Source organism: Rattus norvegicus, chromosome 3 (genome assembly GCF_021556685.1).
Source record: "Rattus norvegicus strain SHRSP/BbbUtx chromosome 3, alternate assembly SHRSP_T2T, whole genome shotgun sequence".
In the NCBI taxonomy this organism is placed as follows: Eukaryota; Metazoa; Chordata; class Mammalia; order Rodentia; family Muridae; genus Rattus; species Rattus norvegicus.
The window spans coordinates 50,225,465-50,249,018 of NC_141536.1; the positions used below are offsets into that span (position 1 = coordinate 50,225,465).

Here is a 23,554-nt window from a genome sequence, read left to right on the forward strand (position 1 = left end):
GGAGAGCATGTCTGAAGGAAATTAGATAACCCCTCAGCTTATGTGTGATGTTTTGAATGACCTCAAGTTAAGTCCTAAGAGAAACAGTTTTTATCTAACACATGGAAATGGCCTTAGCAATGGTATCCAAAACGTTAAATTTATAAGCGTATCATCAATACATGGTGATGGTTAAACAAAGTGATACTTAGACTAGAGAGTGAGTGGGAAATAATGTATATGACACAAATCGGTAAGTCTCAAAAATATTTTAGGTAGAAGATTGGATTACAAAATAGGACACAATGACTGGTTCTGTTATGAAATGTCTAGCGATGGCAAATGTTCAGGGGTAGAAGGAAACAACTGGATTGCCCTGGATTGAATGGGAGTAGAGGGGCCAACTGATGGTATTTGAAATTTTTGATGCTTGATGTAAATGTTATAAAATGATGGTGATGATGGTTTTACAACTCTAATTATATTAAAAAGCACTGAACTACGGAAAAGATAACAAATGATTCTCACATAATACCATCAAGATTTCATTAGTTTCCTTTTTTTATGAACTTAACTTTACTGGTGTGTGTGTGTGTGTGTGTGTGTGTGTGTGCGTGCATGTTATGTATATGTGTGAGTGTCGGTGAACTCACTCCATGTGTGCTTGTAAAAGCCAGAGGACAACTTTCAGTGATGGCCTCTCGGATCCTTGCAAGCTTCCATTGACTTCACTCAAGGTGTTAGGATTGCACGGCATCCATGCTCAGCCATCTTTCTGGTCTTCTTGTTTTAGAATCATGATGTCTTGATTATTATTTTTTGCTAGGTTACATCAGCTAACAGCAAATAAGGGAGGGAATGATGAGAAAAGTATGCCCTGCTCATACTTCCTCTGTCACTTGGAGGCCCAATAACTGTAAATACTATTAAAGTGGCTCAAAGGGTGTTATTTCCTCAATGTCTTTATTCATTTGTTAAAATGGCTAATTTAAATGTTAATCATAGATATAAGAATATGAAATATAATTTTAGGAGAGACCTATATAATATTACATATTACGTATAAGCCAGTCAACTGTTTTACTGACTAGGAGTCCTCAACTTCAATTAGTGTAAGCTAAGAAGGTACAGAAGATGAAGACTCCAGTGAGCCAATGGGGTGGTTCAATAATTTTTCCAAGGATTTACACTCTGTGGTTCCATCAGCATCAATGATGGCTGACTAAGATGATTGCAGCTCAAGGGTGTGACATCTAGAGCAGCAGCAGCAGTAATAAGGAAGACCTTTACTTCCCCTTGTGGCTTTTGCCCAGGTGAGAAGTGTTCTTCCAGAAGCCTGACTGCAGACTGCCCTCATATTTCATTAATGAGGTCAGGAGCCCAACGCTTTCTTATTCAATCCCTGGCAAGAACAATGAACTCACAAACAAGCTCTCCCCTGGAATTTTGATGAAATAAACCAATTTTCGAGGCCCTCTGGAAGGACTAAACCTGGAGGGGACAAACATACAGAATTAGAGTTCTACTTTAGATAGCTACTATCTATTCTATGTAGGGAAGGAAGGCAAGGTCACTTGAATGACCTTGAACACTCCATTCATCAAGGTCATACACATATACGTACATGTACATGAGCTTAACCATAACATTATTTTTTAAAAGCCATGAAATTTAAGACTATCTCTGTGACTTAGACTTACCTATTATAATTATACTTAATAAAACTATATCATTGGTGGCAGATATAAAGGACTATACTTTCGGTTAAACTAATAATTATAGTAATTTTTAATATTACTGTGTTACCAGCTCTAAATGGGATGTCTCCACCAAATTTCTTCCCTTGGAGCTCAGGGAACCCTTTAGAAGAGGAGGTAGAGAAGGTGTAAGAGACAGGAATGGAGAACACCAGGAGAACACGGCTCTCTGAACCAATCAAACAAAGCTCATATGAACTCACAGAGACTGAAGCAGCAAGCACAGGCGTGCATGGGTTTATACTAGGTTCTCTGCATTGTATAATATGATATATCATATATATATTATATATATAATCTTAGCATTCTATTTAGTATTAAACCTTAGAAGCCTGTTCTTTTCTTATGACAGGCAGAAAAGGAATGGATCCATATCAATGGGAAATGGGGGTGAGGACATATTGTATGAGGAAAGAATCTATTTTTAATAAAAGAGAAAATATTACATGTTACCCTGGTTTATTATACAATGCGACTCTTAGATCTCAAGGAAAACATTAATGACACTTTTGCCTTAGGGGAGAGCAAACTTTCAACAAGACATATTTGAAGACTAGATAACAATTTTGGAAAAGCTTTACTACCCGTCCTCTGAATCTAATATTATCCAATGTGTCATGGAAGAGGTTTTAATGGATATGCCAACTAACATCTTTCTGTTGAAGATTCCAGCGTTGGTTGTTGCTAGAAAATGTGAAAATGATGAGAAATCAATTTGACACTGTAACATCTACAGGTTATTACTGGTGATGTAGGAATCATTTTGTCCCTTCTTGAAAGTAGAAAAAGATGGATTAGTTTTAACGAGCTACAACATGTATTTTGAACAAATGGTGGTACAGTGAAAAATATGGCAGGCAAGTCCTGTGTGTGCTCTCCAGCCAAGGAGAACGAAGCGCAAGAGAGAGGTGGGGAATGGTCTTAACCCCAGTCTACATCCGAAACCTTCCCTTCCCTTTGGTTTATCTTCTTGTAGATGCTAAAAAGACATTGTTGGGGTTGTGTCTCCTTAGCACAAACACAAATTTTGAATAGTGATACATATTTTTTTAAAAAATTATCTATTTGTTATGTATATAGCATTCTGCCTGTATGATTGCCTGTAGGCCAGAAAGGGCACCAGATGCCATTACAGATGTTTGTAAACGACCATGTGGTTGTTAGGAACTGAACTCAGAACCTCTGGAAGAGCAGCTAGTGCTCTTAACCTCTGAGCCATCTCTCCAACTCTGATATATTTAAGATATTTGATATTTTTAACTGTCTCTCAAAAGTCATGACCTTACAAATTTTCCATGACTATAGGAGTAATTTTATAAATTTAATATCATTGATAAATATTTAACACTATATTATTCTTTCTCATGGCACTAAAAATATTTAATATATGGCACATGGCATCTAATTGAAAACATCATAAAATCCTATTATATAAAAAGAACAATGTAGAGTAAAATATTAAATATTAAGCAATGCCCATAATTAATATGGAGAATTAGAAATTATAAGATCATGAATATGATTTTCTTCTTTATGCATTTTCAAATATTGTTTTTATGGTAGCATTATAAATAGTAAATTTATAGCTACAAAAACAATTAGGTTATTAAAAATTGGCTCTAAGCAAACAGCCATATATGCCTGAAAAGTATAAAGGAAGAAATTAAAGTTTTCAGACAGTGAATAATATCATAAGAGCTGCTGATAGTCATTTGATAAAAATATCAGAATTAATTAGAAAAAAGATATACTGACGGGAGTGTGTCTGAGTATTATTATTAGAATATGTACAAAACAATATAATAGTATTTTCAAAAACATACTTAACTTACAGAATTAGTAAATATGTAAGAATAACATAAAACATTATTTTGGTTTCACTTCCTTTCACATACTTCCATTGGGTAATTACTGAGCATACCAAATTGAAACAGACAGTGGAGATGGTACCTTGTCACAAATAAGACACTATATCACACAGCAGAGAAGGTACAGAGGGAAAGACAAGCAGACACCATGAGGGACATACAGTTGATGCTGCGATGGAAGCCCACACTGGGCCTAGACACATCTCAGAAGGAAAATGAGTCCTACGCAGGTTAAGGAGAGGTCATGATTTCACAGAGGAGAATGAAGCAATTTCAGAGGCTTGCAAGTGGCTTCAATTACTCACAGACACATTTAATTCTACCGGATTAATGGTAGGTAGGGTAGACGGGCCACAGGGTAAGAGATAAACCTAGACAGCCAATCACCTTGTATTGGATTTTTAAACCCCGACCCCAGTTTTAAACAATGGAGGGGTTTTGTTGTTGTTGTTGCTGTCATTGTCGTTGTTTGCTTTGAGATAGCCTATCACTGTGTAGCCCAGGATGGCCTCAAAATCCATAGTGATCTTGCTGAAGGTGCTCCAGCAGGCCCTGGCACGGCAAACATTGCAGACAGATTTGCCCTTTCACATCTTTTTCCTTTTCCTTACTAAAAGTCCTTACGTTCCTAAAGCTATCCCCCAAGATCTATTCCCTTATTTGGCCACTGACTCATTCCTGAGATGAAAGAATTTATTATTTGGTTAATATGTCCAATCACGATTTACCAGTTCACCCCAGCACATACTTTCCCCTTAAAAACCCATTCATGAAGAAACACCCTCTTGCTGCTTATGCCTCTTGCTCTCTGGTTTCTTTTCCTTTCTTGCTTGATGCTGTGACTGCCTCAGCAGCCTGACCACCTCCCTTCCCCTTCGGCCACACATTACCCCCACTTGCTCCTTCGAGTTAATAAATCATTGTGCTGAGAATCTGGTATACGAGTGCCGACCTCCCTTTCAGTGATGCCATGACTTTGATCAGGACTCAAAGATTGGTCTACGGGACCCCCATCCCGTTCTCCTGATGCTCATTCACTTCATCTAACAGGAGTTTATTGGTAAACTTTCTCTTACTATCCATCCTAAACATCCCCTGGGTCATTGGATGATGTCAGTTGAATGTCTAGCATCCTTGCTCTGTCTTGCTGGGGTGGGGCGAATGCACCCCCTCTCCCAAGTCTTCAACAGCCAAGGTGGACTTGCTTGGATGGCCTTCAGGCACATTCCATTTCGTTCAGCTAGGTTTGCTACGCAGTTGTCCTTTTCACTTTTGGTGGCTATCCTTTCCTAACCATCCGAAAATCCTGTCGATAAGCCCTGGCTGGCTTTCTCCTCAGACCCACTGTGTGCCCCCTTGGTGATGGAGCTTGGGTGTCGACGCTTCCTCACCGAGGCTCTTATGAACCACTCAAAGCCGGCAGATACCTTCAGCTCTCCACTCTGACTGAAGGTTACCATGAACAAAGGGAACTGACTCTCTCCATTCTAACTGAAAACTCCAGCATACACCCACAATTACTGATACATGCTAATATTCAAAACAACAGCCGTTCTATTTCCTATAAAAACACACAAAGTGACGATGTGTACAGAGTTCGAGTGTTACAGGTATGCACCATCACACTAGGCTTGACAGTGGCAGTAAAGTGTGCATGTTAGAGCCGATGGGAACATAGAGGTCAGATTTTAATTGAGGGCCAGGGAGAAAGGAGATGGGTTCGACCCATAGAAAATGCTTGCATTCATTCCAGTAAGGAACGATAACATTTTAAAGGAACATTTATAATTTGCTGACTTACTTTGCAATACTTTTTATTCTCTTTTTACTAAAGCTTAGTCAATTGATAATATGCACAGATCCCTTTATTGTAGCAGGAAACTTTAAAACTGATACAATGTGATAAATATTTCATCTAGGTGGCATAAATTAAAGGGACTCAATTGCCGGCATCTTCATCTCAATTAGTGCCTGTTAACAGCAAAGCACACACAATTAATTGTACTGTAAAAGCAGATCAGTTATCAAACTCGGCCTTATAATAAAATTTTGATCTTCAAATTTGTTTATGTAGTTAATATTATTGTTGCCATTTGTGGTGCCAGGGATTTAACCCAGGGCAGCACAGCATGTGGTCGGCCACGACTCAGTCCCTGGAATGTATCGTCTTAATAAGGCTGAGGAAGCAATAAAGCTTTAGTTTCTATGAATTAAATGTACTGCTATTAAAAATTAGAGAAATCTTAAGGCATTAAATATCAAAATTGTGCGCCCACCAATCTTCAACAAATGTCAAAGGAATAACTTTTGAATGGAAAATGACCATGCTTCTAGAGAAAAGGACTTACATGGTATGAGTTTCATAATTTTATAAATTTGCAAATATCTAACCTAATATCTAGATCCGTTTACATGTAACAGATTTTAATTTGTATTTAGGTGGAGAATATGAAAAACATTTGGTCTTTGCAGAGAGGTCCTTGGAACCCTGTAATAGCAATTTCATGTAATTATGACTATTTCTCCTGAGTGATATGCCCACATTAGACAAATGGATCAGAATCATATCCACAAGCCTACCGTATTCTGACATATGCAATTTATTGGCTTACCTTGCACAGTTAGGTGGTTTACTATCCATAAATGATATATGTCATAGGCATTGCTCATTTATAGACTGTTAGCTGAATGTACTGTGCAAAGTTTAAATTTTTACAACCTCTCCTCATTAGTCTGTCAACATCACCGCTAGTCACAACTGGAAATCTTTCATATTGGAAATGCTGCTCAGTCCCTGGTAGCAGATAAAGGTGTTCCAGTGTTCTGACTGTCTCTTGAACAGCCATTTTTGTCCCGGGCAATACATATTTACAATTACTCTTTTCCTCTTGAGGTGGTTTAGTTCACACTTCTCTAATTTAAAAAAAAATTACTTAAAAAGTAAGCTGGAATGGTCTGGAGCTCTCTACCTGCTGCCTTTTCCAAGTCCTAATAGTGTTCAATGGAAATGGGACAGGTAACTCACACAGTCGTTCTGGGGATGACATTGTACCTTACAGTCCACATTACAGCACACAGGGCACTAAAAACACCCAGCAAGCCCTGGGGAATCTGGACGAAATAATTCAGCAGCCTCAGACAGACTCCTTTAAGGGAACTGGATTTTCATTTTATTTGTTTACTATGAGGAGTGAATGAATGGCTGTAAAACTTTAACAATTATTCACACCACCGCCTTACTAAGGATTAACATGAGAAACATAAATTGTTTTTTTGTCAATATAAATGACCATCAACAGTGAAAGGAAGAAATAGTGTTTTATATTACTATGAAGACAGCTGGGATATGATGGACCTCTGTACCTTTTCAAGGAAAAGCACAAAGGTTATGGGTAAGATGAAAACTAACTCAGAACTTCATTTTTAAGAAGTTTCCAGTCTTTATGGGGGAGGGCACATTCTTAGAGTATCAAAAACTAAAAACTGAATCGATTGCATAACTGTTTTTTTTTCTTAACAAATGCCACAAAAGGGGGACAAGATTAAAAGTGAAGTTATGAGAGAATAGAGGGTGAACCAGATCATATTGACAAAAGAGAGATGAGTCAAGAGATGAGCAGGTAAGGTGTATCTCCCGAGAAGATGCTGGAATTGGATACTTTGTTACTCTATAGTGCTGCCTGGAGTTATGGATCCTTTGTTTCTCTATAGTGCCGGAAAATAGTGCCGGAAATTTCTCTATAGTGCCGGAAGAAGTTCACTTTCCTATTTTCATTTCCTTCCCTTGATGGCTCCTACACAGCTTGCTCTTACCTATGTCCAAACTTCCATCTAGAAATTCTTCAAAGGACACTTGTGCCTTCCTTCACACAGGTTGAACTGTTTGTCTCTAATGCCCTAAAGTACTGGTGTTCAATCTTCCAGACACTTCGAATTATCTGAAACCTGACCTGCTTAGGTCAGCTGGCTCTGAGATTATGGTGTTCTAGACCTGAACCCAGACTGTTGGTTCATTGGTCTTGTACCAACACACTGACTTACATAGCTCAAAATACCACTGGCCTTTTAAAATGGCATATCAAATTCCAGGGGAGGGATCAAAACTGCTGGCCGGTGATATCTGTCAAGTCTCTCAAAGTCGCACTTTCCAGGATTTTCGATTCACCGAATTCTTAGACAGAAATGTTTATATGAAAGAATTCTTTATATTTTTTTTCCTCCTCTTTGAATGTGCAGTTGGAAATCTTGACCTCTGGGTTCCTTATTTTATTTGACTTTCTGTAGTATTTAAATCTTGAGAATTTCCTTCAAACCATATAGGTACGTATATTAAGACACGGCATTAATGATCTGTCATTGTTTGCAGGGTTCCTTTCTCTGCTCCTGCTAGACAATTTCATGTTTTCAAGGATCAGGTTTTTCCTCATGTGGCCCTCGCTCCACCAATGGCTTTGGTCAGCCTTGTGCATATTTTCTATAGCCTCATTCGAACATTGACACAGATTGATTTTTGCCAATGTAATCAGTTGAGCTCTACACAGTTTAAAATTTTATGACCTGGTTCAGTGTTTATTTATTGTGTACTATCTTTAGGTTTCTATTGTACACTTATTTTTTTTCCTCCTAAGACCCTAGCCAACAGCAGACACCCCATAAGTGCAAATAAATTTCCTGAACATTTTCTGAAGTCTGACTGGAAGACATTAGGCTGCAACACTACACAATTTCAAGGTTCTTATTTCAAATCTAATCTTTTATCAGATTCCTTTCCAAAATCTCCATTATTACAATTTTGTCAGAGCAGTAAATTGATATTATTGAATATGGATTAATTTAATTAATATTCTAGGTGATAAAATATTAAAATAATTGATTATTTTCCCATTCATCTCATGGTCACTATTTTGATTATATAATGCTTATCTTTATAAATTTATTTACCAGGTTCCATTTGAGAAATAGTGTGTTCTAACTTCTCTCTCTCTTTTTTTTTAATGTTGGGGATCAAGCTTAGGGTCTCACGCATACTGGGCAAGTGCTCTACCATTGAACCATTTCTCCAGCCTCTATTTTAACTTTTAAAACACTGTATTCTTATTTCAAAATTACTTTCTGCCATTACAAATGAAATAATTTAAAACCAAATCAATAAAATGGGAGAAACTACAAAACAAGTTGTTAATACTGATATTTGCTGTGTGACGTTCTTAAGTCAGGTTACTTCTTTATTGTTTGTATTTTATATCTCTATAATGAACGTGCTCTACTTTGTTAGAAGGGAAAAAAATCACTCTGACTTTAAACAAATTATAAGAAGAAAATAGAAATCACAATTGCATATAGCAGAATCTTCTTCTTCTTCTTTTTTTTTTTGAGGAAATCAACATTTGTATCTCTCTGAGGTTTGTGCTATTGTATCCCAAGCAGCTTTGTATAGAATTAAATGTTATTTGATATGTTACATTCAATGACACTGTAGTATCTTGTTGTCTACATAGATCATGATTTAATAACATAGCATACGTTTCAAATTTCATTGGTTTGTAATCCTTTTGCCTACATGGGAATCCTTCAGTGCAAATGTCCAGATTATTCTGATTTAAAATGACTGAATGGATAATTCAAACTTATCAGTCAGATGCTGATTTCTTAGAACTGTGGCTCAAATGCTGTTCCACAAACAGCAAGAAAGCCTGAGAGCTGTTAGCTGCTTTGTTTGAGGAGATTATGGGAAGTCCAACATGGGGCCATCATGTCTGCCATTTTTTTTTTCTGGTGCAAATGTTGGGTTGCAACATTTTCCCAAGATAATGCACTTTATTCAAATGAGCCTGACCCAGTTTCTGTTGCTATTAGAAACACTCTGAAATTGATCATTTTATTTATAAATTTGTCCATAAGCTCTTAAGTTTTGCATCCGGATTGGTTCCTCTTGTAATTGAAATGAGTAAAGGCCTTAATCCTTATCCCAGATGGTGACTCTAAATTTGCTTTCACTTTTGCATATTTTGTTATTTGTGTTGCTTCTTTAAATATAATGGTAATTAGCTAATTTCTTCATCAGCATGTTAACATATGCCTACACTACTACTTATTGTGGGAGAAGGGTATGAATGATGAAAATTCAACATTACTACAATTTTAACTGTGTCATCAGCAAGAAAAACGGTATCAATTCTGTCTTCCTTGTTTAATTTAGTCATTATAAGCAAGCCAAAGGAAACCATCACAAGATGAATTGTGTTTACCGCTAGGTTCATTTGCTTAAGGCCATAGTTCCATACTCCACATCTGTGTGCATTTGGAGGCAAGGCCTTAAAATAGTTAAATTCCACATGGTCTTTAGATTAGACACAATCTGACTTTTCTCCAAATATAAGTGGAAATTTAGGCATCAAAGCAAGCGTTGTGAATTCAGGATCACAGAGCGGGGAAAAAACATGTTAGAACACAGGACATGACATCAGCAAGGCAAGCAGAGAAGCACTACAATGTATCTGTTAATATCTCAACGTCTGATCTCATTTAGGTCTCCAGAGCCATAAGAAAAAATACTCCGAAAGATTAAACCACTCAATATTCAGGGTTTTGTTATCTATGCCCAAAGCATCTAAAATAAAACCAACTCTATTTGAAAGGTGTAATTACAAGACCAACAGAACTCCTAATGGCATTTGAGAGACAAAAGGTGACCAAGTAGCACATAAGCATCATCTAATGAAAGGCAGGAGCACCACTTATGTGTGTCCAGCAGAGGATGTGCAGTACAGTGGGGACCCTTCTTGGAAATAGCCATCTCTTCTCAGGAAGATCAGGCTCATTAAAATGCTGTACTTAATTATCACCTTTGCTTTCTGGGAGTATCATAAACAAATACTTTTCCAACAAGAAGGAAAAATTTAAGGTGCACTTAAACTCAAAAGTATGTAATGGGAAAATATGGGTCTTTAAAAAAAATCTTTAGATCTATGAGAGCTTTTCCAAGAAGGTACTTTTTTGGGGGGATGACATTTCCTTTAAAAAATGTCTTGACTATCTGGTGTAAAATAAATGACAGTAATAGCACAAATGAATCACCAGTAACATTGCTAAGAAAGTTCAACTGGGGTAGAGAAGACAGTCCTTTCAGGAAAGGGTTCTGGGCTAAATAGATGCTCACATGTCAAAGCAAGGAGCATGGGCCCTAAATCATACTGCATACGAGAGGCTGACTGAGAGACATAAACAAAAGACCCGGTTAGAGAAACACTGCAAACGAAAGAAAATAAGTGTACAGTTTTGCACAGAGTTAGGCCTATATAGAACCAAAAAAGGACACATGATATTAAAAACAAAAAACAAACAAAGAAAAAAACAACCAACCAAAAGCAAACAAACAAGAAGCCTGTCAACACTGCATTAAAGCTAGAGGAGTGGAGTGTTGTCAACGGAGTACCAGAGGATCCAAACAGGAGTTTTTACTGTTCCCAAGAGCAAACTGGAAACCAAGGTCTATTGTAAATTGGAAATCCACATCTCCTAGAGGACTTTAAAAGTCTGATCTTAGTGCAAAGGGAAAACAGGTAGCTATGAAGTCTAAAATGATTCTTACTTACATTATACTCCCTTAGAATATAGGTTCTGAGTGAACAAAGATCTAACAACAGAAATTTCAAGCTGAGCTCCGTTTTTCCAAATTATTTTAAAATCGCACACTCGTTTACTTGCAACTCTGGCCAGCTGTTTTATGCCAACTGCAGGGACAGATAAATGCTGGTCTACAAGTTTCTTCTTGCATATAATATGTGTGTGTGTGTGTGTGTGTGTGTGTGTGTGTGTGTGTGTGTGTATCCCAGTTTGTTTATTGCAGATAGAAAATCCTTTATGTGCAAGGAAGTCTGATTAGATGACCAGAGTTGCTCTTTTTCTTTAAAGAAACTTTTTACAAAATCGTTTACATATGTGATTGCTTTTTGTCTGAATGTATGTCTACATACAACACATATGCTTGATGGCAAAATGTCAGAAGAGGGTATTGTTTACCTCAAACTTAAATTAAGTGATGGTTGTAAGCCTCTATGAGGGTGTTGGAAACTTAATGGGAGTCGCCATTAAGTGAACAAGTGCTCGTAACGACTGATCTGTGTTTCCAACCACATCAGAGTTATTTTTATCTGATAGTCTGTGACATTCTCACCAATAACCTCACCCAGAATCTTTCATCAAATTGAGCATGTGTGTGCATGTGTGTGTGTGCATGAGTGTGTGTATATGTGTGTGCATGAGTGTGTGTGTGTGCATGGCTGAGTGTGAAGGTGTATGTGTGTATGAGTGTGTGTGTGCATATATGTGTGCATGTATGTGAGTGAATGTGTGTACGTGTGAGAATGTGTGCATGCATGAGTGTGTATGTGCATGTGTGTGTATGTGTTCCTGAGTGTGTGTGTATTGTGTGTATGCGTGCATGAGTGTGTGAATGTATATGTACATGAGTGTGTACATGATTGTTTGTAGGTGTGTATGTGTGTGTGCATGCATGCATGTGTGTATGTGCGTGAGTGTATGTGTTGTAACATCTTCTCACCAACATTACTGCATTCTAGGAATGACAGCATTTTCCCTCTGAGACTAAACAAGTCATTTTTAAAAAAGGCTTCTTATAAATATGAACAGATTACTTTTAAACCTAGAAACGTGCCAATATAAAATGCAAGGCTTAAATTTACTCAACAAATCTCCCTCATGGTTTTTAATAGAAGCCACTTTACAGTCTGAGTCCAGCCCCCAGAACTCCACAGATGAGGGCAAGGAGGCATCTGTTAGTTCCATCTCCTTCCTTCCTCTGCATAAAGAGCCCCCATACAGAGGGTTCTTATCTCACATCGCAGCAGGCCGATCTTAGGGACCTCTGTGCTGTCTCTCTTCATTATTTATATACAAGGTGATCCATCCCTCTCCTCAGTTAGGTATCTACATCTAAAGCCACATTTCCACCTCCTTTTTCTCTTCAATCCCCTATTTCTTATCCCCTATCTCTTTCTGCTGCGTTCTTTAAGGGTCTTTGGTAGTCCTTTGCTCATTTTTTTCTAGTCTCTAATTCTATTAATATAGGCAAGAATTTCTTTCTAATTTCCATCTTTCAACACCTAGGACAACAATGGAAGACCACTTTTTGACATCTTGGTTCGTGAGGATGGCAAGGAGTTACGCTGGCTAGGGCAGATTTTCCTTTCTGAGTCTGCACTCTCAGGGCTAACCAGTGGTTCTCCCATCCCACAGACATGAGCGTTCTAGAATGCGGAAGCTATGGCAAGACTTTCTGAGTTCAAGTTTGTGCTCTGCCACTTATCTGTGTAACAGTCCTCAAAGAAATCTAGTCTCATGGCCTTAATTTCTTCTCTGGTCAAATTAGCAATATTACACACTTCTTAGGATTCAAAAGTACATTCGTGAAGTGCTCCTTAGAAAGGCTCTTAGCATGAAGTAAATCCTATATTTCTATTGACCTCTAGGTACATAGATAAAAGAGAAGAGTTGCAAGCTTAATTGTAGGCACTTTGTAGATTGGGTTTTTTCACAGACCTATGCACCAAGGGTAAGTATCTTTCTACAAGTCTACCCTAAACTGGAGAAACACAAATTGAGCTGTAAATTCTGCTTAATTGACACTTCAGGATTTCAAAGGAAAGTGATTACTTCACGGAGCTTGTCCCCACAGACCAAGAGCACGGCAAATCTCAGCCCATTGATTGTTGCATTTCTCTTTCTTTTCCTGTACTCTTCCTCCCTCTCCCCTTCTTCCAAGGTAGATCAGGAATAAGCAAGGAGTACCTAGTGGATTTTGTCTTCACAACCTAACCTGGAGGGAAAGGACAACTTGGATGCAACTTTGCGTGCCAGGCTTGACTTCCATGGTCCCCTGAGGACTACCCGGATCTCTGCTGTCCACAGAAAATGAAAACTAACCCCAGATTAGCTTTCCTTGTCAGGAACCCTCAGAAAAATGTGCTCCCATCATCGTGTGTCTGTGTGTGTCTCAATCTTGAGCCCCTCTCCACAAGAGAAGGCTTCTCAGTGGAGTGGAGTCCTGAGTTCCTGGTCCTTCTGTGATGTCCTTCAGTCTGTCCACTTGCTCCTGATTTCTTTGGATGGGAAGGCAGATTGTGAGCTCTTCTCCCCAGTGCCTTCTTGGATACTGTATAATTAATTAGGCCTTCAATCATGCCTTCCCAGCCTCCACGGACGGAGAAACCCTCTCAGCCATGATTTAAAGAGGAATTGCTATATGAGGCTCCTGATAGCAAATTTCCCAGCAAGGGAGTCATGGAAGTGGAGACATAGTATTGACAGCGAAGTCCAATGTGTTATGTTTACTAGTATGAGCTCTCAGGTTCTAGCCTTTGGAATAGACATTCGAAAACCAAAAACAAACAGTGTAATGGAGAAAGGGGGGGAAAAGCCACAGAAGTGAGTGGCAGGGAGTTTTAAAGAGCAAACCCCACGGGCAGGTCCATGTGACATAACCAGCCACTTGTGCTGGGTCTTGGCGGTTTATAATGCTACCTCATCTTCTCTGCGAAATTGTTTTCCCGTAAATCTCTGTGGCCATCCATTCCTGTCTACACATTATGTTCCTAAAATAGACACCATCTAAAAATCACTTCAAGGAGCTTTGTGGAGGAAGGCCTAAATTGCAACACTCCTCCAGAGAAGAGAGATGCAATGTTTGATGGCATTACCAATCAGTAGCCAGGAAGGGGAGTTTGTGAGGAGTTTTTTTTTTTTTTCACCACAGTTATTCTGCTTCTGAAAGGAAAGGGAAGTGTCAGACTCGGAGAAGGCAAACGTGTGTGGAAGCTCCCATTTGTATCACCCTGGAAAGTCAGGTATTGCTGCAAAAGGGAGAGGTGAGCTCCTCTCTGCTCTCCCTGGGCAGGAGGGACAGAATCAGGAAGCATCCACCTCAGCATGGAATTTTCCCTTTTCCTGTTTGGCGTCCTCCTCTTGGGATGATTTAAGGCGCTGGTTGGAGAAACACGCTCTGCTACTACACTAGCGCACCAGAGAGACGGTGCAAACCTGCAGATCCATACCCGAGGAGAAGCCACATTTCCTAGGTGTGATAGCAACAGCGGTTGGCAATTTGCAAGTTTGCTACTGCAGCTTAGAAAATATTTAGTCCAATGCACTTCTGAATAGAAAGTCACCTAGGCTTGACTCAGTCATTTCGTCAGACAGATCAAAAAGTATCCACTCACAAGCTCATTTGGACTGGTTTGTTGAAAGGAGGGCGGCAGACACTTTGTAGATGTGGCAAGAGGGCTTTACATACAGACCTCAAACAGGTAGGAGAGAAAGAAACCAGGAGAGCTAAGGAAGGGGCGTGAAAAAAGCCTCACAGCCGCCCTGAAGCAGTTTTTGCCCTGTTCAGAAAGGAAGAGGTTTTGCAGTGGTTTTGTCAACCAAGCGGCATCTGCAGTCTCATTGCTGTTGGTGACCTCTGTCTAATTAAAAGTAAGTCAGTCCTTCCTATCCGGGCGGCATTGTGTGAAATGGGGGACTCTTTATTACTTCCCTAAAGTTCATTTGCCAAGTGTGGTTAAGGAAGAGTCAGGGGGAAAAGCGGCAGTCCCTTCCCTGTCCTGGCAATGAGGCATTCATTTCCAACAGTCAAGCCTCTGCCCAAAGAAGCCGCCTCCCCTGCAATGCTCGGCTCCAGAAGCAGCCCCGCTGCCTTCTTGCTTCCTATGTGAGGTCTAATTTTTGCATCATCTTTAGGAACAATATGACCTCTATCCACAGCCATCGAATCCAGTTTCAAAGCACCAATGACAGAGGGGGGCTTCAAGGCAAGACCTTGAATAGAAAGGTGCAGGCAAGCACAGGCAAGAGCTGGCCCGATGCCAAGTTATTTTAGGCCAAAGAATCTCATTCTTCTATCAAAATGCTGAACTGCAAAACGAACCTGATTTCAGTTCATGGAAGGTTGAGTGGAGGAGGGGGGAGGGGAGGAGGAGGAGGGGAGGAGGAGGGGAGGAGGACGAGGGGGACAGTTGGTCCGAATTCACATGCAAAAAATAGACTTCCTGCTCTGCCCCAACTCTTATTTCCGTGGGCTCTTCTCCCCAAGGTTCACCAGGTAAGAATTCACCACCCAAGACGATCGCAATGAAATAACCAGATGGCTTACCTGATAAAAAGGAAAATTATCTATCTGCAGTAAGGAACAACATCTCCCGAGCCGAGTCCGCACCTTCAGTTGCAACGATTCAGAGATTCCTTCTTGCAAAAGGTGACCAAGTGTTTCACAAGGGCTGCAGCCTGACAGGGGCAGAACATACGTACACAAACACACGCACACACATACACATGCACCAGAGACCTCTGCAGTATCCTCTCGGCTTCATCCTCGCCTCACTCTATGGTACCTAATACAAATCAGCAAATAGCTTGTTTAAAAAAAAAAGAAAGAAAGGAAAAAAGTGGAGGCAGCACCTAACGTTATAGTGCCATCTAGTGGCCACATAGTAAATAGGTTCTCACGCCGGAATGTGTGCATTCTTTCTCAACCTCTTCCTTTAGGTTCCTTTTTTTCCCCCTCCTTACTTCGGTTTTATTATTTCCTCTAACATCTTTTCTCATTCCCCTTTGCTCTGCCTATCATGAAACTATTGACTTAAAGATTAAAACAACCAGAACTGGAGAGGGTTGCTTTGAGGTAAACAGAAGGTGCCATTTTTGTTTGTAAATACTCCCTTATTTTCACTCTAAATAAATTATTGTTACCTTTACAGATTCTGGGACCCTTGAATGAAATTTTTTCTTTTCTTCTGTCTGGAGAAAAATTGATGGTCTTTTATTACGTAGTCATGGCTTTACATCAGAATCTTACTTGAATACTTTCAGGGTTTTCTTTCTTTCTTTCTTTCTTTTCTTTTTCTTTCTATTTTTTTCTTTTGGCCTATAGCTCCTTATGTGTGCTTTGGGGGAGGGGGGTGTATACCAATTCGAGTAAATGGAAAACCTTTTAAAGACAAATGAAGTCTGATTATGATCACTGTTATGATCACAGGCATCAATGTTGATTTAATCAGCTAAGATACTATTATTCCAGCCATGAAGGAGATGTCTCGTGATGAATACTTTCTTCTATAACACCATGTTCACAGTGCTTCTCATGTTATAGTGGACGGCTCTGAAGGAAGCAGATGTGAGATTACCTTTAAATTCCGTACAGGTGAGTGTGTTTTAAAGCTTAGAGTCCCCTATCTTTAGTACTGATGTTAAATAGGATTAGCTTTATATCCATTTCCATGGTTTCATCGTCTTTTACTGTAATATATCTATTTGTCTCCCAGATATGATTTGCCGTCAAATTGTCACACTGTGTTTTAGAGAACAAATAAATGTAAGCATAACTATTATTGATTGGCACTGGGTCTTCCCAATACAATGAAGAACCCATGCAGAACGATGGGAAGCTATAGGAACTGAACATTCTAAGCCACATGTTCTAATTTGAAGCACAATTAGCCCTTCACATTTGGTCACGCATGAACTTGTTTACTCTGGGTGTGTTCCTCTTGTCACTTGGCACAATTTTTGCTGATGAAGGTCACACACATGCTTTGCTATTTTAGAGACAATACCCCACCCCCTTAGTCTTTAATTTTTCTATTCCGTACTACAGGACAGTAAGGCTTGCACTGCACTGTTAATATTCCTCTGTCTATCCCCATTGTATATTGAGAATAACGAGACATTCTGAACCTTATTGAGACTTTTATAGACCACATAGTTTGTGAAGCCAAACAAACAAACCAATAAACAGACAAATAAATAATGAAAATAAGGCCCTCACTTTTAGAATTCATTGCTCTTTGGAACATACCAAATATTTTACCCTTTTCCATTCTAGAATCCAGGAGATGTAATCTCCATTTATAAAAACTTTTACAAGCCCTTGTTTATGGGTTCATGGGTCCATGTCCTAGGCCCTATCTTAGTTTCTGAAAGGAAGCAATTGACCAAAATTCTGGGCCAGGGGCTGGAAATACAGTTCATTTGGTAGAACACGTAGCAAACACTCAAAACAAACAGATTTCCAGCCCCATGAACTGCTTGTGCACTTTAAAAACTGGGAACTGGGAACGCTGAGGCAGAAGGATCACAAATATGACTTCAAAGTTATTATGGGTTAAGAAATTCCATGCCAACCTCAGCCACACCCTCAGCCTCAGTATCAGCCACAGCCACAGTCACAGCCACAAACACAGCCAGAGCCACAGACAGAGACACAGACAGAGACACAGACAGAGACACAGTTACAGACACAAACACAGACACAGACACAGACACAGTCACAGTCACAGTCACAGCATAGACACAGACACAAACACAGACACAGACACAGACACAGCCACAGTCACAGCACAGACACAGACACAAACACAGACACAGTCACAGCACAGACACACACACAGACACAGCCACAGTCACAGACACAGACACAGGCACAGGCACAGGCACAGGCACAGACACAGACACAGACACAGTCACAGACACAGACACAGACACAGACACAGACACAGACACAGTCACAGACACAGACACAGACACAGACACAGACACAGACACAGACACAGACACAGACACAGACACAGACACAGACACAGACACAGACTAAGGCTCAGCCACAGTCACGGCCACGGCCACAGCCTGAGCTTCAGTCTGAACTACAAAATGAGAAGTTGTCTTTTTAAACTACTAAAATAACTTCCTGTTACAGCTCCAAAAAAAAAAAGCACAATAATTTATAGTTGTTCAGTGTCTGACAATAGTGTTACTCCTTCTCTTGTTCAGTCTGAGTAACACTGAAAGAAGCTAGGGTGACTAACCCTTGGTCACTAATTACTAGAAAGTTAGGAATGAAAAGGCAGTAGGAAGCGTTTGAACTAAGAAGCGGTATTTATATTATGACTCTGGCCACACACTCCACATGAACAGCACTTAGGATTTAATAATCTGCACATACAAATAAGAACGTCCCAAAGACGTACTTTAGTACTTTCTAGTAGCACATTCCAGAAATCAATGTCGTGCATTTTTTCTTAATAATCATATCAACAGCTCTCCTTCCTGACTGCCAGAGTGCATTTGGCCCCTTGTCTGTAGAGGACTGCAGCCGGGTGGGGGTGGGGGTGGGGCGGTTGGTGGTATGCTCCCAGCTGAGACAGTCTAAAGAACCATGGTATGACTGTCATCTGTGGAACCAACCTCCTCTCACTGTAGCTTTAGAACGAGGTAGGACAGGCAGAGTACCCACAGGAAATTTCATAGCTAAAAATGGAGGGAAATTTCATCGCTAAAAGTCAAGAGCCAGCATGCTCCCGGGGTTCCTAATGTCACAGTTTCAAGGCCCAGTATCTCGTAAGATCTGGCACTTCCCTGATTGACAAGATAGCCCCTAAAGTCTCTGTACCAATCTCTTTTGATATCCCCGTGTTCTCAAAACCAGTTGATTTACTGCAAAGGAACTTCAAGCCCCAAGGATATCAAATATTGGTCATATCAAGGGTGTCTGACTCTGAATTTATTTACTTCAAAAGTACCTGCCAATCAAGGCATTTCCCCAGGCTTAATTCTTACCATCAAGCCAAGCAAATCAAAACTCTTTCTTTGAGACGTTTTCATTTCACATTAGTCAATGAGAAAGTCAGGGTATTTTCAATGCATGCACCCCTCTTCTTCCTGTTTGTATGTCTCTTTCTCATGACTTCTACATCTGGACAAACCTTCATCCATCTGCACTTTGTAAGTGTACCAGTGTCTCAACTGTCTATGTTAAGTACCTTTTTCCTTCTAATGCTTTTCCTGTGTTCTCAGTGAATAGGCTTATTTTGTTAACGATGAAATAATTTTACGTTTTCTTTTATGAAATATGGTCATGCATTACATTGAAAACAATACTCGTGAAAGAATAAACGCTTCTTTGCCTACTGATTCTGAGAAAGGTTAACATCCCATTAATTGCATAAGAGTGCTTTTAATGAATAGCTTGTCACTTAGTAGCAGACAAGTGATTCATCAGAGTGGCAACAACACCAACTACCTTATTCTTCTGCTAAGACCTCATGTGAAGAAGAATACAGGATTTTAAGAAATTAGTGTAGGATACCCTTAAAAACATATATTTAAAATTTAAAATGTTCGTCTTTAAAAGGCAAAAAATAATTGGAAACTGAAAAGAACCCTGAAACTTTATGCTGCTCACACCCCTGAGAGAGCTGGTCTCTCTGCACCTGAGATAAAGGTCTCCCATTTCTGTGTGTCTTCCTTCTACATAAGGAACTACAGCGGAGCCAGCATCTTATAGCTCATATACCTTTTGTGGCATCTTAATAAATAAAAGTTTTCATTTTTCCTTTCTTCCCTGGCATGTTTCCATCAACAAATACTGAAAGGGTCATTTCCTGATTTCCGGGAGACCCCATGTGATCTCATCTCAGAAAAGAGAAGAATGTATGAGCTATTTCTTGTCCATCTCCACTTCCCTAGTTGGTGGATACAGGAACTTGACAGGTAAGCTGTGGGCTGTGCCTAGTCTATGAGTGGTTGTAATAGGACAAGAAAATGAGAGCAGAACATGTCTTGCCACTGCTTTTGTGGCTCTGTCCCGGTCAGGAGGACACAGTCATTGTTTTGCTATTATTCCAAATTGTTATTGTTTTGTTATTGCTAGCAAGGATTGGCTGCTTAGTGGCCAAAGAAGGGAGATTACAATGAGACGTTACCTCTGGTGGTAGAATGTGGATAACAAAGAGTAAATGTGGGATTCAAGTGGAAAAGCTAACCTAAGTCTCTCTACCTGTTAGTTTTAAGATGAGTAAGAGGGTCTCTTGTGATTAGCATCTTGAACTATTCAGATTTTCTCAAGACCAGAAAGCATTAAAATTCCACACTGAAATTCAGAAAATCTCCTGATAGGAAAAAAATCCTTTCTTAATTTAAATTTTAGAATGTCAATTGTCATGCATTGTGACAACTACTGCTTGAATACATGTTTTGATAATCATTGAGGAATCGTGGAGCGAGAACGTTTTCTCAGACATCCAGAAGATGCTTATTAGTTTGGATAATTAGAAGTGTGACATCCAGAAGGGTAGTATGTCTTGTTCAAGGTTACAAAGACAGTTTGGGATGGTAAAAGTTCATTCAAATTTCTTCCCTGTTTAACTATGAAGAAAATGAATATTGAGCAACATCGGCACATAAGAAGTGAAATAGGAGTGAGTGGAGGATTTCTAGATACACCATGATTGATTTTCATTCATGTTTGACAGACATGAATGTAATGGAGGATATAATAGAAGTTACTGTTTAAAAAGGTGATGGACCAGATGGGGGCTTCCAGTGGTGGGAACACCAACCTATCCCCAAAACCTTTGATCCCAAATTTGTCCTACCTATAAGATGTGCAGGGATCACGATGGGGCAGAGATTCAGGGACAAACTAACCATAACTGTCCCAACTTGAGACCAACCCCATGGGAGAGCCAACTCTTGACACTATTGGTGATATACTGCTATGCTTGCAGACAAGACACTAGCATAACTGTCTTCTGAGAGGCTTCATCCAGCAGCCGATGGAAACAGATAGAGACCCTCAGCCAGATATGAAGTAGAGCTCTGAGAGACTTGGGGAAAGGGTAGGGGGACAGGTTGCGGGAGTCAAGAGGGGTCAAGGACACCACAAGAAGCCCTACAGAGGCAACTAACTTGTGCCCATGGGGGCTCCCAGAGACTAAACCACCAACCAAAGAGCATACAGTAGCTGGACCTAGGCCCCCTACACATTTGTAGCAGATGTACAACTGGATCTTCATGTAGGTGCTCTCAAAATTGGAGTGGGGGCCGTCTCTGACTCTGTTTCTTGCCTTTGATGCCATTCCCCTAGCTGGGCTGCCTTGTTTGGCCTCAGTGGGAGAAAATATATTTAGACCTGCTGTGATTTGATGTGCCATGGTGGGTTGGTACCCATGGAGGTTTTCTCTTCTCTGAGGAGAAGGTGAGGTGACACTGAGGGGAGCAGTATGTGGGGGTAGGCCTGAGAAGAGAGGAGGGAGGAGGGTCGCAATCTGATGTAAAGTGAATTTTAATAAGGTGAAGGGCTAAACCAATATTGGTTTTAGCAAAGATTAAAAACAGTTATCATCCTTGTGTCCAGCTAAACATACAGTTCTTAAAGATTGATCGCAAAGTTCTCAAACTCAATGACATTCATGACTTTTATTAGGTCCAAGGAAACACCAGGAAGAAAATTGTTCTAAGGTTAAATTTTCATTAAAATCTGCAGTAAAATTGAAGAAAAATCATATTTTATGTTTCTTTAGTTAATAAGTCATAATCTTATAGGAAAACAAACTTTGTTTGGAGACAGAGTCATTATCTTGTCTGGTCTACCTTCAAAGCCCTGGGCCTAAATGGTCCTTCTGTCTTGCCTCTCTAATAGCCGGGACTGAAGGCATGTAATAAGGACTGGATAATAAAATGCTATTTGGCCCATGCCTACATCATATATCCCTTTGGCGAAAGATCAACCGCTAGACCTTGGCTTCAGAGGCAAGATCTAGGTATATTACAGTATTTCATTTAATTTGTTCAGATCCACTCTAACAGAGGATGAAGAGAGAATGAAACTATAACAAGAAACAAAGAAGATACTTGGAGATACATAAGGAAGTTGGTTACTATGCTGGATTCTATTCTGCACTTACAAATAATCTTACATTAGCACGCCACTTAAATATATTGCCTGGGTTCTTTCCTCATCTCTGTCGTTCAGCAACCTTCCTCCTACCTCCTAAAACTGTGACAAAAATATCAATTACTTATTAGATTTCAAATCTTGACTATATTTAAAAATCAATCACAGGACTTACTGTATGTGCAAGAGATCTAGCTAGCTTTAAGTTTACAGATTATTTTTTGATATTAAGGAAAATTGGTGATATTTGTGGGAACTGAGTTTTACAAAATAAAACTGAACTTTTCCATAACTCAGTATAAGCAAATATGTAATTCCTATTGTATAAGCAAAAGTGTAATCCCTATTCTGCTGAAGGCTTATCCGTGACATCTTTTTCTTTTCATGTGTCGTCACACTGTGTGCAGGTGTCATTAGAGTTAAGTGCCATCTTATTTCACATGGCTCAGCTATCATTGCTGAAGAAGAGAGCACCAGCAAGCTTTCTGTGAGACTGAGTCTCCTAGAAATGTCACGAAGGTTACACCTGTAAAGTGTCACCAACGTGGCTGCCTAAGGAAGGTCTGAACAATGACAACACCAATGACCAAATGAACATGGATCTGGGGAGGATAACAGGACTCACTCTAGAGGATGAACCATGGAAAATAGGGAAATTATGAGAGCTGGAGAAGTGGTTTTTCCTGGGGAAGAGCTCCCCAATTGTTATCTGCTACAAAGTGGTCAGCCCTGGCATAATATGCATACAGGTAACATTATATAGACTGAACATTATATAGAGTGTTTCAAATATCACATTGAATGCTGTGTTTTTATGTATACATGAATACTATCTATCATGTCTATCTATCTATCTATCTATCTATCTATCTATCTATCTATCTATCTATCTATCTACCTACCTACCTACCTAGATATTAAAGAACAAAAATTTGAATGAGAACAAAGAGCGGTTCATGGGAAGAGTTGGAGAGGGAGAAAGGGAGTCATGTTCTAATTTTAATGGAAAATTTTAAATACTATAAAACTAATTCATAGTTTAACATAATTCATAGAGTTAAAATCTCTATGATAAATGATTCTACTTAGCACCTTGATACTTGGTACCATCCTGTAGTAAGATAAGTTCTCAGAAAAAAATGTATTGATATTTAAGCATTTCTTTTCAGGTCAAATTTTATAATGATTTCATATGATTTTTATAT

At 39.4% G+C, this 23,554-nt stretch overlaps 1 protein-coding gene and 1 long non-coding RNA gene across 3 annotated transcripts in view; one reads left to right on the top strand and one right to left on the bottom strand.

Moving 5' to 3' along the window:
* The window catches only part of Scn1a (sodium voltage-gated channel alpha subunit 1), a 119,528-nt gene extending 103,522 nt beyond the window's left edge, over nt 1-16,006 (bottom strand). The window contains exon 1 of one of the 2 annotated variants that reach the window (XM_087654614.1): nt 15,774-16,006. The gene's annotated coding sequence lies outside the window, so the exon portion shown is untranslated. 2 annotated transcript variants of the gene reach the window in all.
* The window catches only part of LOC147995488 (uncharacterized), a 78,436-nt gene extending 55,149 nt beyond the window's left edge, over nt 1-23,287 (top strand). The window contains exons 5-8 of the long non-coding RNA XR_015683539.1: nt 15,714-15,875; nt 16,698-16,820; nt 20,047-20,164; nt 22,757-23,287. This is a non-coding gene — a long non-coding RNA (uncharacterized LOC147995488). The remainder of the gene's footprint in view (nt 1-15,713; nt 15,876-16,697; nt 16,821-20,046; nt 20,165-22,756) is intronic.
* Nucleotides 23,288-23,554: the final 267 nt, after the last annotated feature.